At 39.4% G+C, this 12,238-nt stretch overlaps 1 protein-coding gene across 2 annotated transcripts in view; it reads right to left on the minus strand.

The window, feature by feature from the left end:
• Positions 1 to 12,238, minus strand: part of LOC122812269 (nuclear factor 1 X-type-like) — a 2,275,854-nt gene that overhangs the window by 291,216 nt on the left and 1,972,400 nt on the right. The window lies entirely within an intron of this gene.

Below are 12,238 nucleotides of genomic sequence, written 5' to 3' on the forward strand. Positions count from 1 at the left end.
GGAAAAACCTGCAACACTAGAACAGTCCTCATCTCTAAGTCATTTATCTAAAGATTGGCCTCTGATGTAAACCACATACCTTGGACCATCTTCCCCATGAAATGCACCCCACCATAATTGGGAAATATCCATCGTGTTTGTGGTTTGGGAGGGTAAGGGACAAATGGACAGCCCTGGGATACTTCTGGAGATTAAATCCACCAAGCTACAAGAGCTCTGCAGATGTTTGTTAAGCAATTTCAAAAACTCATGGGTTGGTATCTGATGGACCATTGAACTGCTAGTGTCCACTGTAACACTCTCATGTAATACCTTGCCAAGGGGACCAAGGTAATTGATACTGCCACTGACCCCAAAAGTTGTAGAACTAGTCTGGTAGGTGGCGTTGGATAGGAGTGAAGTTGTAGGGTCTGGTTGCATAATGTAGATAACCTGCTCTCTGGTAACCTTGCTATTTGAACGGTTATGTTCAAGTGGGCTCCTATGAATTCCAGAGTTTGTACTGGAGGGAATTGTGATTTGTCCTGGTTTCCTGTAATTCCTTGGTGGGAACAAAGTTGGAGCAAATAGTTTCTGGCCCGGACATGAAAAGACCTGGTAGCAGCAGTGAAGAGACAGTAATCTAGATAGGGGAACACTTGGAACCCTTACAGTCTGAGATGAGCTGCAACAACTGCCATGCATTTGATGAACACCCAGGGGGCTGTGGTGAGACCAATGAGCAGGGATTTGAACTGAAAGTAACCGGCTCCCAGACGAAAGTGAATAAACCTTCAGCAGTGTCTATTTTGATGTGGCAGCATGCATCCTGAAGCCCATTGGGCATATCCAATTCTCTTTCCTCAGGAGAAGGAGAAGATGGATTGTGCCATGACCATTTAAAACTTTGGGTGCTTGAAGTATAGATTCAGATGGCTAAGGTCCAGAATTGGCCTTAGATCCCCATTGTTTTTTGGCATTAAAAGGAATCCTGAGCCCTTGTTGGTATGGTGGGATCTCTTGGATAACTCAGTTGTCTAGCAGCTTTTTTTATTTCTAATGCTGCAGCTTTTCTTTGAAAGGGTGGAGTATTGGGAAGTTTCTTTCATAGTGGGAGTGGATAAAGAAAGGGAATATTATAGCCTCTTGTAATAATTGTCCACACCCAGACATCTTTGGTCATGGACATCCAGGCTTCTAAGTACAGAGAGAAGCACTCCACCCCTTGAATACCTCCAGAGTGCAGCAGTCGGGCAACCATTCAGGAGAGCTGATAAGGCCTTTTGCAGAAGGGACTCCTATGAAGCCTTGGTTCTGCAGAACTCCTCTGTCTCGGGGGGAAAAGTCTGCCATTACAATTCCCCACTGCCTTGGGGAGCTCTATCTCCAGAAGAGTCCTGAGAAAGCCCTTTGGACTTACAGAACCACAGCTGTTTACCCCCTTTCTGGTTCCTGAGAATGTCCTCTGGGTGTAGAAAACAAAATTCCTATGACAGAAAGAAGTGCTCATCCCTGTCACTTCTAGAAAGTGTGCCTTTACTCTTGGGGCTGAACAAAGTTGAGCCAGCAAATGGGAAATTTATAAAAGACTTCCTAAAAGGCTCCACAAAGTCATATAAGTGCATCCAGACATGCCTCTTTACAGTGATGCATGTACCTGTGGCTCTCAAAACCATCCACAGCATGGACCTAGATGAAGACTTGGAGAGCTCCTTTGTCAAGTCTCTCTGAAACCCAGTCAGGTGTGCCAAATAATTCAGTAAGCTTAATACAAAAGTAGCTGAATCATATACTTGCTTCCCAAATCTGTCCAAGGCCCTTGACTCAATGTTAGAGGGATAGACTGGTGATCTGTCTCTCTGCAAGCTCCTTCTTGATGGCTGCCACTACTACCATGGCATCTTCTACTGGGCCCTTGTTCAAGTAAGGACAGACTTTAGGAGCAGCAAGGTACTTATCTGGCTTTTTTGCAAATCAGTTCTTTCACATCAGGTTCCTTCCATGCCCAGTGAGTGATCAAGTCCACCATCTAATCCACCAGTTGAACCATCCAGCGAGTAGCTGAGCTAGATCCCAAAGCCATGAGAAACACTGATTTCTCCTGAAAAGTGGTTTTGGAAGACCAACCTCCTTTCTGTCTCAGACGAATCTCCCTAAAATAGATGTCCTCAAGTGGTGATCTGAGTACCTTTCCCCTTCATTGAAATCAGTGTCTTCATTCAAAGACTCTTGAAGGTAGTCAACTTGCCTCCTCTTATATGTATTTTTTGAGCAGCATCTACAGGGGAATGTTACAGAAAGAACTCAGAAGACTGAGGGGTGTCTGCAATGAGGACCATCTCAAGGTTAGCATGAGCAGGATCAGGATCCTGGGCTATCAGCTGTGTAGCAGGTGGAATCGAAAGGGATAGAGGTGTCTAGTTTCCAGCACTGGAGAGAGCTCTCTCAACTGCCTTGAAAGCAGAAGCTGAGGGGGAACCCTAAATCACTCCTGTAGGAGCCAAAGCTGCCACATCTGGGTGACAGAGAGAACCAACAGAAACCTACTCTGAGACCAACACTGGGACTGAGCTGTCAAACTCAGAGGCTCCTAGAGGAAGGGAAAGCTCCAACAGCTCCACAGTCAAACCCTTATCCCCAGATATGGCACCAAAGCTTTGGCTCCAAGATCCATCCAGCTCCAAGACATTGGAGCCAGTGAGATCACAGAAAATGCAGAAGTCAAACATGACACATCTTTGGATCTGACTCAGACAATCCAGTTAGAAATCTCAGATCCATAATCCTCAAAGCTGGAGGTCACATCAGAGTAGAAGCAGCCATTAGTAAGGGCAAGGGACCAAAGTATATAGGCCCAATGAGAGAAGATGATGGGAGAGCTGGATTTGGGGCATAACAAATTTTCTCATCATTCTGTCCACATCTGCTTCTGTCAAGCTTCTGATAGATTTTAGGGAGGAAGAAGTGAAAGGTGGGGTGGAAGGATCCTGCAAAAGCCTTTCTTGAAGAAAAGGAGAGAGAGGTCTCAGGAGATAGGTCCTGGCAAAAACCTGGCTCCAGTAGATGAAGAGTCTTGGAATGTACTGAAGCTGACACAGAAGTTTTAGGATCTGAAGACTTAGCCCTTTTGGAAGTCAGAGATGAAGATGATAAGGAAGGAGGAGAGTGGCCAGGGGATCATTTCCTTCCCTCTTTGCCCTTTTATAAGGCTTATCACTCTTGTTCGCCTCTGAGTTTCTATGGGGAATTCTTCTCTGACGAGGACAATCCAGAGACAGAAGAAGAAGATTTTGTGGACTGTCCTGCAGGCAACAAACTCTTAAGGATCAGCTTATTCTGATATTTGATGATGGCTCAGTATCCAAAAGCTGTAAAACCTGAGCAATACTCTTCAAGATGGGCAGCTCCAAAACAGTAAATACAGTTAAAGTGCGTGTCAGAATTTGGAAGTTTGTGACTACTTTAAAACCAGTTGGCTTATCTGACATAACGCCAAATGTCAACTAAAAGAGACAAAGTTCACAAACCCTACCAACAATAGTATAATTTAAAAGCACTATATCTTTACATATATTTATATATATATATATATATATATATATATATATATATAGGTTTCTGTTGGTTTGGTCAACAGGGAGTTCAGTTGACATCTGTTTAATTGACCTCATTTGGTCGATTATACAGTCGACAAGTGTGCAAGATTGACAATCCTGGGTAGAGGAATATTCCATTTCCCTAGGGATTGTATGATCTCAGTAGTATATATAATTATTAGGAATGTGGAGGAAGCAACCCCACACATTGGGGGGGGGGGGGATGCAGGGGAGATTGCCTCCCTGCAAAAAAAAAATGTTTTAAAGTTGCATATGCAGAGGTTCTTCCTTAGCACATGCGTACTAAAAAGTCAAAGTTTCGGTTTAACATAGAGTGGTTTACCTTCAGGATGTCGACATATGTGTTAGTTGTCCAGCTGAAGGTAAATCATATAACAAGATGCCAACAATGACTAAGGCGTCAAAAGCACAAGAGAGAAGACAGATAGAATGATAAGTTTTTTTTTGGTAAGTGTAGGAAAGTGAACAGATTCTCAAAGATAATAATAAAAAATAATAATTATAATAATAACACAACCAAGAGGGTACCAAAAGGTATCATCATGGAAAAAGTTAGCTTTTTGTGAGCCTAAGTAAATGAATCAAGTCTGTACTCATCAAGCAGCAAACGATATCTGGGGTAATGTTGGGGCCAGAAGGGGATTATGGGTAAGGGAAGGAACATGAGCTACAGATCCTATAGTCTGGAAAAGCACCTGAAGTTAGATCCGAGGTCAGACCTGAAACTCATCAATTGAGGACAGAAAGAACAGGCAACATCAGATCAGACTACATGGTGTGGATTTACTCACAGCATTATGAAAATGCAGCAGCAGCAAGGTGTATGTAATGCCCACATTACCAGGGTAGTTCAGTTAATTAACTTGCTCAGGCTCAACCCCTGTACCTTGGCTTCAGGAGGCAAGAGCTTTACACTGACTGCCAGACCCTTGGATGAATCACTGAAAATTACAGTCTGTCAGTCAGTAGAGCTGACTGAAATGTTCTGAAATGGGTACTTTTGTCATTATTGTTTCATATGTTTTCTTTCACTGCTTCTAGAAAAATGTTCAGAAGTACAAATGTAAAATGCACTCTAAAAATGTTTTAAACAAGAAATGTAGCTATATTAAACAAAAAATAAATTTAAAATGATCAGGAAGGTGATTTAGAGAAGACGTGCATCCTAATTGTACTTTTATCTCCAATCAGCCACTGGCCTAGTGTATTTTCAATGAATGTGAATTTCACTGCATTTTCAATGAATGTGAGCTGCAAGAAAAGTTTACCGTTGCTCATGCTAAGTCTGGTTTCTGTGTACAACTCTTTGGTCTTGTTTAACAAATGGCCATCAGTGACTGTTATAAAATGTAAACGTGGTGTTAACGGTGCAACACATGGCACACTTGCCTTTAATACAGAAGGAAGTGGGTTATATTCCCACACCAGGTAGATGAGTTGCTGTTACTGCAGTGCAATATAAGGAGTGCTGTACTTCTGAGTGGATAGCCCTTCAGGTGGGACCTTAAACCAAGGCTCCACTGCCGGAGTTGGTGGTAGTACAAGTAGATGTAAAGTGTAGGGGAAGCTCCCCAATGCCTTGGCTAAAGTTCTGCTAATAGAATAAGTACCACTTTTGTTTCCCCTAAAAGAGGCTGTTAGCTCAGTGGGACTAACCTGGACAACAAATCAAAAATTAATGATAAGTTTTAAGTTAAATCCACATCTCTGCAAAGATTTCAAAAGTAAAGAAGAAAGTGTGCAAACTGACAGTTTTGAGCAGTGTTTATGGTAGTTAGGGGAAACAACCAAGTAATGGGACAATGGAATGTCTGTGAGGGGGCAGGGTGGCTGGTCCATTACCCTGCCTAGGGGCCCCATTTAACCATGATACATCAACTAGGCTACTGTTGATGTTTGCTGATTCACTTGTACTTTGGAATAAGCACAGCAGCAGTATAGCCAATTTACCTGGTTTCACAATATAAGTAGCTCAGGGTCCTTTTAGTTAACTGTGGTGGCCTGCAGTAAGACAACATTTCATCATCACCACCTAAACCCTAGCTGTGCTGTTCAGTTAGTTTGAATCATTCCATTAAAGACAACATTCATCACTCAGGCATTACTGTCATAGGCACTGTAACAGTGTTTCTATATTAGCTATGAAGTTTTAGTGCAGGCTCACAGGAATGACCAGAGCATACTAAGAATTCTAATGCAACATCTAGAACCAATTTAAGAAAAGCACATCTGACATACCAACATTCCTTAGAGCTGTAGAACTGCATGTCATAGATAAAAGTGAGCCATGTGCAATACATTTTATTCATTTTTCTTTTCAGTATTATTGCCAAATTGAACATTATTTCTGGGAAACAGTCATTGTAAGTATGCATGAATATTAGGATTAAAAGAGCATGTTATTGTTTATACAGTATGGTAATAAAGTCAGTGTAATCTGCTCTGCCAGCACAGCTTCTGAACTACAAGAACAAACTCAGCACTCTTTCAATAAATCAGGGGATTGTCTCATAGAATCCTAGCTAATAAAGGAAAAGGGTGGAGACTAATGTTCTTTGCTCAAAATGTCAACAGCAAAGTTATACCCTATGTCTCATTTCCATTACCTCCAAAAATATTACAGTCCTAGAGATCATGATATTGACTAGAAGGGGAAGAGCGTAGAAAGCATTGTAGTTTATTTTCTGCTCTTTGCAGTAGTTTTGAATTTTGAGGTGAATGTAGCGTGATTAGGGGGAGGGCATATTCCAGTTTGGGGAATAGAACAATGATGGCAATAGCATGCCTATTTTCTTTTGTCAAGAGGTTAGACATATTATAGGCTACTCTGAGATGAGTTAGACATTTTTGGGCTTGAATTTCTACATGTAGAGTGAATGAAAAAGGACTTGTTTGTTTGTCTTTCGGCTTTTCCCGGTTAGGGGTCGCCACAGCGGAACTTCGGTCTGCTAATGATTGGCAGTTGGATTTTATGGCGTCGAGTTGCCAGCCCGATGCCCAATCTTCAACGAAGGCATGTCCATTCAACGCATGTCTTTCGAACGCCCACTCGACCGTGGGGAGGACATGCAGACTCCACACAGAAGGCACTCCCAACCCAAGCCGAGAATCGAACGGGAGAACCTCTTGCTGTGAGGCAACAATGCTACCGCTGCACCACCGCAGAACTTAGTGAATGAAAAAAGACTAGTCCAGTAAAAGATCTTGCTATTTTTGCTCTGTGACAAATGGCAATGGCTGGTGAAGGCAGTCCAGGATAATCAAGTAATTGTACCAAACAGCATAACTGGGGATTGCTTAGTTAGCATTTGTTTATTTGTACACTTTCAGTTCTACAGTAACTTGACTTCATCCTGAAAAAGTTGGGTGATTTCCTTGTGAGATGCTAATGTTTTTTTGATGACAATGTCATCAGCATATGGAACACATGAGATATTTAAATTTGGCAATTGCAAAGGGTGGTCATTGATGAATAATGAGAATAGCAGTGGGCCCAACACTGACCCCCATGGATCACCCACACCAGGTAAGGTGTTTAGGTTGTTTGTATCAGAAGGCAAGGTAAAAGCCGTATTGAAAAAGCAGCTGTGAAACCACTCACATGTCTCATCTAAAAAAAAAATGGCACTATTTAAGTTTTTGTATTAACACATCTGAATGCTTTTCTGATGTCTATAAACATAGCTTCAGTAAGTTGCTTCCTGTTGTTCAGGGTTGATGCTTTCAGCCTCCATTTGCCTACTGCGTGATCTTGAGCAAGTCACTTAACTTGACGGTGCTTTGGGTTAATTGGGAAATTGGCCTAGGATGCTTAATGGTCTCCTAGACCACGTGTCTAGTAATTACCTATGAAATACTCTAATTAGTTGTAAAGCCAAGTTATCAGTGAGTATATCATAGTCTGAAATGTATATTCTACACATGATATACATATCATATTCTGAAATGTAGCCAGTCAGGAATCTGAAACTGGGGTATGATAAATTTTTATAATACCTGATGTTCAGACAAGGAGTTCAATGTATGGTAATCTTCCGCTTTTTCAAACATAAATCATCTGCAAAGTGCTATGACCTTGAACTTGGTACATAATGTTATGAAGAAGGGTATGTGCATTGACGTTTCTCTCATGAAAGGATCAGGAGGGCTTCCCAACAACTCTTGTGATATGTGTGTGTGTGTGTGTGTGTGTGTGTGTGTGTGTGTGTGTGTGTGTGTGTGTGTGTGTGTGTGTGTGTGTGTGTGCACATGAGTTTGGTAGGCTGCATGTTAAGGATGATTAATTCATTGTCACAAGATTTGGAATGCTGGGCTTCAGGATGCAGTATTCAATCCATTGTTCAATCCATTATGTCTTCATTTTAGGTTGGCTTGCTTTATGCATTCTTAATAATAAATGTAGATCTCTGTTTCTTGCGGCTTCTAAGAACTTTCAACTCAGGTTGAGTGCTCTACATATGACCAAGGAACAGTGTTCAAGGCAAGTTCATTTTAATTCACACGAACCATGAAGACTAATTTGAAACTAATTTTAAACTGTTCATTTCGTTGTCCGACCTGCAAGTTATGCCCAGCTTGCGGTGCAGCTCTTATCATTAGTATTTCATACCCTATTTTGAAAATATTAATCTCAATATTCTAACATTTACAGTAATAATATAACTTTCTACGTGTTATATCAACTTGTTCCTAAATGTTTGTTTGGGCCCTGTGTTCTGCCCCTGTGAATCCTTCATCACACCAAAAAATAGTTGTAATTGCCAGGTAAGTTGTACAGTACTTGCTGTGGATCTTGAACCTGTGTTTGTTGATACCATGGTGGCTCAGTAGGTAATATTTCTGTCTCATCTATCTAGGGTCCAGAATTCATTCCTGACCTCTGGCTGCTTTCTGCTTTGCTTCTTTCTCCCCAAAACATGCTTTTTACTGGGTAGTCTAAATGTTCCTATTTATTTATTTATTTATTTGTTGGCATTTGTTTACCAGAAAAGTCTGACTGAGCAGCACCTTTTTTCAGAAGAGGCACAGAGAGAAAAGCTCCATTATACAGATATCATGGACATCATTTGAATTGTTTCATCATTTACAGTCAATTTAATTCACGAGCAGCAGTTCCATTATTCAGACATCCTTGACAACAGTTACATCATTACAAACAGTTTTTATTAAAAGTAATAGTGACATGGGTTGTATATGGTTACATGTTTTTTTAAATTCAGGGAGGTATATGCATTACATCATCAGTATGCATAGATTGCTGGGTTTTACATAAGAATATTTATTACTATAAAGAATTGTTCAAAATTAGGACATAGGAAGATTAGATAAAGGGTTACAGCAGCCCAAAGAATGGAAGAAGGGGAGCAGGTGCAAGGAAGATAAAAGAGATGAGATGACAGAGGAGGATATAGTTATGGTAATAGTGCTTTAAGTTTTCTGCAGTGCAGAGTTATGGCACAAATTCATATAGTTCTATAAGTATGAGTTTAACTACAAAAGGTACAGGTGCACCACAATTTATCTATCTTACGTACAACATTATCCTTTGCTCTAATGGCTCATGTTGCTTGTATTGCATCAGTTTTGTCCATTCCATGCCCTGCCTGTGAGACGCTGTGATCCCAACAGCCATGAGGGTATCTGTGCTCTTGCTGGGATCCCAGAAATGACAGCATTTTTCATTTATGCAACTAACCCCGCCCCTGGTGTAGATATGAACACTGGCACCACTTCAAGGGCTGCCTATGTCCTCATAGTCTTTGTAAGTATGCTCCCTCACATGTGCTGACAGAGGCTAACATTTTTGGCTTGGGTAGCCATGTTCATGCCATCCACTCTTCAGAGGACTCCTGATATTGAAGCTGTGGGTGCTCCCATCTTTCCTGTCTGTGTTGTTAAGTGACCGATCACTATTCAAATTTAAGTTGCCTGGACTATAGTCAGGGCTTCATCCCTCTGTGCTAACAGCACACATCAGTTCATAAAATGAATAGAGTAAAATTGTCCAAAGTAGCTGTAACAATCCATTTCACTTACAGTTCTGATGAAGATTCATTACATCAACACGTCCAACACTATTTCTAAAACTGAAGTCTTGACCTTAAGGCATGCGTATGCCGTAGGTAAGAATAACATATTGTGTATTTCTGGATCAAACATATTTCTGACATTTCAATAATAAAGACAGTTTGTTTTATGCAATCCATAATTATTTTTAAAGTAGTTTTTGAATGGATTTTTGATAAATAACATATGGCCACTGTTCAGATTTTTTTAAATCATGCCTTATCTGTTACAAACAAGAGACAATTGCTCTTTCAGAATCATAGTATAACTGCATTATGATGGCATTATTTCATGTTTTGAATTGTAAATTAGTACAACACTGTACCAAAATACTAATAAAATTTTAATTTGGGGGAGGAAACAGGAATGGGGTAATTTAGAAACACCGGTAATCATTTTGTGGCCAGTATAAAAATGTAAGCATTAATACATGAACAGTCAAGTTTTACATATCATACAGTGAACAGTGGTAACACAGCTAAAGTAAGACACTCAAATATGCAGAAATGGCAGTCTGTGAGTTACAGTTTTATTTGTTACCACTGGCAATATATCCTAACTGATATATAAAAAGGGAATATATGACAAAATTAAAATAACCCCACTATTTTCAAATCAAAATAACTATCAAGATGTGCCATGCTGATAGACTCCTACCCAAGAAGAGTGAATGTTGTAATTAAATCAAAAGGTGCTTCAACAAAGTATTAGTTTAAGGGTGTGCACACTTATGCAACCAGCTTATTGTACGTTTTTTATTTTTTTATATTTTTCCCTAACAGATTTGTTTGTTTTTCAATTGAATTGTACAGGTTATAGGTCACATTAAAGGTGGGAAAAGTTTTGAAATGATTTATTGTGGTCTCATTTTTTTATATAAAAAAAAACTGGCATTTTAACAGCGGTGTGTGTACTTTTTATATCCACTGTACTGCTATAATATCATCACTCATGGAATGGTTCAAAGCACAATGTTATTCTAGACAATAAAATACTGGAGTGCCTTAATGCTTATTAGCCACAAACTTTCTTCTAACAGTATTATTATATAATGGGCTAAGACTGCTATATAATTTCATCAATGTCTCTGTTGCTTAGCAGTCAATCAGATCTCTTATGTCACCATGACCACTGTTGAAACTTGTTTATTTTTCTAATATTCCCATATAAATATTAAGTGCCATTATACAGATCTTACATCGTAGGGTTGTTGCCTCACAGCAAGAGGTTCTCCTGTTCGATTCATGGCTGGAGTGCCTTCTGTGTGGAGTCTGCATGTCCTGCCCGTGGTCGAGTGGCCTCCGAAAGACATGCGTGAATGGGCATGCCTTCGCTGAAGGTTGGGCGTCGGGCTGGCAACTCGGCACCATAAAAAATCTACTGCCAATCATTAGCGGACCGGAATTCCACTGTGACGACCCCTAACCGGGAAAAGCCGAAAAGACAAAAAACACCATACAGATCTTGATAAGGATTCATTATGGAGTTTAAAATATTTTTTTCATATAATTTCACTTACACGATATGGATTATGACACCACAAATATATTGTTTACAGTAACTTTATGTTTTGCTGTACTCATACTTTAACTTAACTGCTGAGTTGCTTGAAATGTTTTAGTGTTCTAAATCAAAATCCTAAGAACTAAGTAAGCCATTTTTTTCTTAACAACTATCAGCAAAAAGTGTACCTTTAAATAAAGTTCACTTTGACTTTTTTTGAGCATGTTCAGCAACTGTTTATTTCTCATTAGATGGTTTTAGATAAAAGAAAGGGATGAATACTATAAAAAACTCTAATCTAGGGTGGTCCATAAAATTAGTTCAGACATGATAAGTGTATCCTAATCATTAAAGCATGTGTAAAGAACTATTATGTTTTTACTAAAAATATAGCTGCTTTAAACGAGTTAAAGTTAGCAATGACAATGAGAATACTGATGAATGTATGATTAGAGCTACAGTCCGAGGAAAAGTGCTTCTGCTATTTTATTACAATAACATGGCACAGTAAAATAAGAAATTAAGCTAGAGAAAAAAACAGATTATCCCAAGAAGAAAGTCTGCAAAACTGGTACATTATAAAACAGAATAAAACAGTAGTAAATATGTTTATTGTTGACTACACTAACTTGCACAATGTTGCTAGCAGACAAATCTTACAAAATCTTATGCTGTATAGGTAAATTAGAACATTGTGATGCAAGATGTAAATAATGCACTGTAAAAAGAAAAAAATATATATACTGTACAGCAAAAGTGAATGCATAGACTTTGACATTTTGCTTGACAATTTGTAAGGCAGAGGGGCAAGAATTCTAAACCCAACCAGAAGACCAACCTTCTAAGATTAATTTTTGGGGTAGGTCAGCAGAAATAGGACAATTTGATAAACAAGATGGCAAAATATAAAATAAATGCAATTCTGAGGAGATGGGGTTACTTTTTCATTAATTACACCCGTAAGACTTTAACTCACCCTTATTAACCTCAGAGTAAGGGGATATGGCACTGTTTTCCTTTAAAGCAGCAGAATTTCTTAACCGGTAAAATTATATAACTGGTTATCAAAATAA

The sequence above is a fragment of the Protopterus annectens genome, chromosome 9.part0 (assembly GCF_019279795.1).
Source record: "Protopterus annectens isolate FY-2018-M chromosome 9.part0, PAN1.0, whole genome shotgun sequence".
Classification (NCBI taxonomy): Eukaryota; Metazoa; Chordata; order Ceratodontiformes; family Protopteridae; genus Protopterus; species Protopterus annectens.